The following is a 5,987-nucleotide window of genomic DNA, read 5'->3' on the forward strand; positions in this document are numbered from 1 at the left end:
CACACTGAAAATCCATCCTGTATCTTTTTTTCTTTTTTAGATTTTATTTACTTATTCATGAGAGACACAGAGAGAGGCAGAGACATAGGGAGAGGGAGAAGAAGGCTCCTCCCAGGGAGCCCGATGCAGGACTCGATTCCCGGACCCAAGATCACACCCTAAGCCGGAGGCAGACGCTCAGCCATTCTCATCCTGTATCTTTTTAGCCAGCCATGTTTCTGACTAAAAACATTGATGCCTAGTTTAATCGTCTGCCTTATTCTCCTTGTTTTACTTAGAAAGATTTCAGAGTTGCAGATTAGGCACCAGAAGTAATACTTAAAAGAATGTCCCTCGGGTTCTGAATCTCCCAAAGATTTCAAAGAATTGTTTCCCAAATGAGGAAAAGCACATCATCACAAATTCTATTTAACCATCCAAGGGATGGCTGTGAAGAACATCACTCATTTGAACAAGTGAGTCCAAATCCTCTTGTGAAAAACAGTTGGTTCTTTTCTTTAAAATTCTGTCATTTTGAGAGTCTGAATGGAGTTCTATAGAAATCCATGGCTTTCAGCCAGAGACATGGAGCTCCATCTCTTAGCAGCTGGGTGATCTTAGGCTTGTCACTTAATATATTTGAGTCTCAATTTTACCGTCTTTGAGGTGAATCTTGTACTAACTTCATTAAGTTGTTTTGAGGATTAATGATCAGGGACCCAGTCTCTCTCACCTGGTCTATACAGTCATTCTTCAGAGGATATGAGCTTGGAGAGTCCCTTGTACTGTGAAGTAGTTTTGATCTTTATATGGCTGATTAACTCTCAGAGGTAGTATCTTTTAATGCAAGTTTTATACATGAAATGAGGTGCCAAGTTAACAACCCAGGAAAACAGAAGGCTTATGTTTTTCCGCATAATAAACCGTGAAGAAATGAGCTGGGCCATCTTTCTAGCCTCTCTATGAGCACAGTGTGCCTATAAAACACACAATATACACACCAAATCTTTGTTGAGACACTGGGTTGCTCTGACTGAGGAATGGAAAGCTAGGATTATCCAGAAATTTTCTAGAACTTGTAGCTAAGCTCTAGAATAGCCAGGTTTGTTCAGTACAACAATGCACAGAAATCCTGTTATGTACCAGACACTGGGTATTGAGGGCTTCAGAAATAAGTAAGGCCACCCCCTACCAGGGTTCTCAGTTTCAGGGGAGAGTAGAAGCACAAACCAATCACTTTCATAGCCCGCAGCAGAGTCAGGAGTGAAGTTTTCCCAGGGTGCTCTGGGAGCCCAGAGGAGAGATGTTCACCTTATCCCCTTACAGAAGACCGGCACCGACACATTTCGATATTATCAAGAGCAATACAAGACCCAGTGAGGCTCCCAAGTAGGCTTCAAGAATATAACAGACATAGTACAGGGAGCTAAAGACTCCTAATTTCTCCAGGAGTTAGCCCCAGTTCCCACCTTCCACTTGTACGTCAAAGGAATTGCTTAGTCAACACAAGGCTGGCACACAGCTTTGGGGAACTTAAGAGTAGAAAAAGTACTTCACTTGCTCTGGCTCAGCACCTGCTATAAACAGACTTTAAATGGAGAAGTGAGCAAGGTGTTGCCTGGTTGCCAGGAACTTATAGTCTAGTAGAGTGGATTAGTTCTCTAGGGTCGTCATGACAAATTACCACATGCTGGATGATTTAGAATAGCAGAAATTTGTTCCCTTACAGTTCTGGAGGCTAGAAGTCCCAAATCAAGGTGTCAGTAGGGCCATTCTCCCCCTGAAATCCTGGGTAGAATTCTTCTTGCCCTTTCTTAGCTTCTTTTTTTTAAAAAAAATTTAAAATAATTTGTTTGTTTGCTTATTTATTTGAGAGAGAGAGAGAGAGAGAGAGAGAGAGAGAACGAGAGCACAAGCAGGGGGAACAGGAAAGGAGACTCCCCTCTGAGCAGGGAGCCCAACTCAGGGCTTGATCCCAGGATCCCAGGATCATGACCTGAGCGGAAGGTAGATGCTTAACCCACTGAGCCACCCAGGCGCCCCATCCTTCTTAGCTTCTAATGGTGGCCAGTAACCCTTCACATTTCTTGGATGACAGCCACATAACTCCAGTCTGCCTCCACCATCATGTGGCATTCTCCCCCTGTGTCTTCACATCATCTTCCCATGAGGACATTAGTCACATTGGATCAAGAGCATGACCTACTACAATCTGCCCTCGTCTTAACTAGTTATACCTGCAATACTCTATTTCCAAAGGAGGTCACATTCTGAATTACTGGGGATTAGGACCTCAGTACATCTTTTTGGGGAACACAATTCAACCCATAACAGGGAGACAAGGCAAATGCACTGGTGTGAGGACCTGTCAGCACTCCTCCAGAGCCTGCCCTCCTCCTTCCCTCTCTGTATCCCTTCTCAGCTTCCAAGTGCCTGCAGGTGCTCTGCCTACATTTGCAGAGATCCCTGCCTAGGAGTTCACATCCTCCAGAGCAGCCCTTAGTTTCTTGCCCAAGAAGAGCAAATGTAGGTATAATTTAGACTCCAAAGCTCTCTTTGGGATGAGGCTGAGCCTGAGTCTTTACCTGAAGTTACCAATTATGTGGCTTCTTCTCCTTTCCTCTCCTATTCCCCCCTCCTTCCTCCCAGTCCCTTCCTCAATAAATCAATTGTACCTGAGTCCTCATCTAGGGGTCTGCCTCTGGGGAAGCAAACCTATGATAGCAAATAACTGTAATACAATGCAGAATACAGCAAGGCCAGACAAAATACACAGGGACACAGTTATGCAAATAACTGTAATACAATGCAGAATACAGCAAGGCCAGACAAAATACACAGGGACTTCAGAGGAGAAAGGGAAGGAGTGTATTTGGATGAAAGAATCGGGAGATTGGCTGGCAAGTGATAGCCTTAATAAAAAAGGTGGGAGAAGAAGGAGGAATGGAGGGGATTGGGGGTTTTTCAGAAGAGAAGCAGCCTGCTATGAGGCTAGGATGACATCCACCATCCCCTAGCATCTGGAAAAGCCTCTGAACAGTTTCCGATGATCTCTTCCAAAGGCACATCTGCATTTCAATGCTGGAAGCAAGAAATAAGAATATAAGGAGCTGGAGATTTTCTTGTCTTTTTGTGGGGGGCAGTTTCTTAAGCCTGTGCCCTTGGGACCTATCATACCCATCACATGTGGTAAAAGGAGCGTGGATATAGAGGTGGAAAGGCCTGGGATCCTGCCTCACTCCCTTATGCTACTTACCTCTTGGGCCTGTGTCTTGCATCAGGGAAATGAGATGGTGGGAACACCTGCCTTTTTTTTTTAAGATTTTATTTATTTATTCATAGACACACAGAGAGAGACACACACACACAGGGAGAGGGAGAAGCAGGCTCCATGCAGGGAGCCCGATGTGGGACTCGATTCCGGGACTCCAGGATCACACCCCAGGCTGCAGGCGGCGCCAAACTGCTGTGCCACCGGGGCTGCCCGGAACACCTGCCATTTATCATGTCCTGAGGTCTTAGGTGAACTCCATTCCCGTCACCGAGCTGGGTGGGCCTCAGCACATGCAGCAGAAATACTAGTGCATAGTCTTTGTGTCTAGTGGAGAGCACTGTGCCTCTGTTAGTAAAATTATTACATTTCATCAAGTTTGTCTTCTCTTACTTCCCTCACCCCCAGCTTTTGACACCTCCTCTCTAATCTCTTCCAATTGACCAAGTAGAATAATGTAGCATTGTCAATCAACTGTTAGTTACTCTTTAGGATGAAGGAATTCAGATTCATTTATGACCTATCCTAAACATTTGAAAGTAAAACCTTCTGAGTCAGTTGAAAGCACCCACAAGCAGGCAGGAATGTTCTTTGTTTCAATTCACAAGACTTGGTGTTGTTTCTGAAAAATCACAGTTTGATGATCATCAGAGGATCCTGAAATTACACCTGACTTAAGCCTCCTGGGACAACTGGAGTTAGATGGGGCGGGATGGCCTCCATGCACCCCCTTTCCTCTGTACAGAGCTCAATTGCTGTATCTTTGGGGCTCTGAGGCCCAGACACCTGCAGGGAGCAGGAGCAAGTGCTGTGTCCCCAGGACCTGGTGCCCATCTTGCCTGTGCTTGGGATGGCCAGGCAGCCCTCTCTCTCTGAAGCCTCCCTCGCCAAGTGCCTGCACTTTACCTGAGTTGAGGGACAGACCCTGTCCTTTTTCACCATCTTTAGACTCTCTGGTTCTGGAAATGCAGACAGAGGCTTTCTGGAAGTGCACGCTCTCTCTCTCTCTATGCTACTAAAGTTGGGTAAGAATGCTCTTGATTTCTGGGGAGGCTGCTCACACAGCCTCATGGTTCCAAGTTTCTGCTGTACCAAGTCCCCTGCTACTCAGGAGACTGCAGACAGAAAGCAGAGAGCGGCTGACTGCGGCTTATAGACTGCTTAGGCAAAAGGGAGGCCATGCGAGGTACAGAAAGAACCTTAGTTCTAACCAGCCAAAAACCATGTTTGTGGGAATCAAATCCTGTACCTCATGTGAGAAAGGGTTCTCTCTCTCTTTTAGTATATGTGCTGCCAAAGCGAGCATTCGCTCTCTCTTTTAAAGATTTAATTTTTTATTCATGAGAGACACAGAGAAAGAGGCAGAGACATAGGCAGAGGGAGAAGCAGGCTGTCCCCAGGGAGCCAGATGTGGGACTCAATCCCTGGACCCTGGGATCATCCTTGAGTCAAAGGCAGATGCTCAACCGCTGAGCCACCCAGGCATCCTGAGAAAGGGTTCTCAATATTGATGCTGACAGTAGTTGCAATAAAGAAAGGAGATGACAATCATGAACATGTGTGCTAGCTGGAAAAGTAAGCCTACTCATGGCCATTTACATTGGTATCATTCCAGTTATACCAAAATGCCTTAATACTTATAATACTACTTATATGTATTTTCAAGTATTTCAGATTAATGTGATTTATGCTTAACTCTCTCTCCTCAGCTTCATGTTCCTGTTTAATTCCTCCCCTTGCTTCACTGAAGTATAATTTACATACAATATCATTCCCCAACATGTTAGTCACCTAAAAATGTTTCCTCCTGCCCTTTTGTGGTCTAGCCACCTCTCCAATCCCTGGCCTAAGGCAACCATGATCTGTTTTCTGTCCCAATAATTCATCTTTTCTAGAATTTAGTATAATTAGGATTGTATGGTACTTAGTCCTTGTGTCTCACTTTTTATTTAGTGGAAAGGTTTGGAGACTCACTCATGTTGTATGATTTAATATTTTGTTCCTCCTAATTGCTAAGTAACAGTCCATTTCATAGATGTATCATAAGGTTTTTAAAAATTTAAATCCAATTTAACTAACATAGAGTGTATTATTAGTTTCAGAGGTAATTTAGAGATTCATCAGTTGCATATAACACCCAATGCTCATTCCATCAAGTGCCCTCCTTAATGCCCATCACCCTGTTACTCCATCTCCCACCCACCTCTCCTCCAGTGACCCTCAGTTTGTTTTCTGTAGTTCAGAATCTCTTATGGTTTGTCTCTTCTGTTTTCATCTTTTTTTTCCTCCTTCCCTTCCCCTATGTTCATCTGTTTTGTTTCTTAAATTCCACATATGAGTGAAATTGTGTGATATTTGTCTTTGCCTGACTGGCTTATCTCAGCCTAATACCCTCTAGTTTCATCCACATTGTTGCAAATGGCAAGATTTCATTCTTTTTGATGGCTAAGCACTATTCCATTGTATATACATACCACATCTTCATTATCCATTCATCTGTTGATGGGCATCTGGGTTCTTTACATATTTTGACTACTGTATCACAATGTATTTAAGCTGTATAAACTTATGGATATTTGGGTTGCTCCCAGTTTGAGGGTTACTATGAGTAATGCAGATAAACATGTTCACATACAAATCTTTGTGCAAGCACATGCTTTCATTTCTGTTGGGTGAATATAGAACTGTGTTCATGGGTGTACAACACAGAAAATAGAAATATACCATAATAGAAAGG

The sequence above is a fragment of the Nyctereutes procyonoides genome, unplaced genomic scaffold (assembly GCF_905146905.1).
Source record: "Nyctereutes procyonoides isolate TBG_1078 unplaced genomic scaffold, NYPRO_anot_genome, whole genome shotgun sequence".
NCBI classification, from domain to species: Eukaryota; Metazoa; Chordata; class Mammalia; order Carnivora; family Canidae; genus Nyctereutes; species Nyctereutes procyonoides.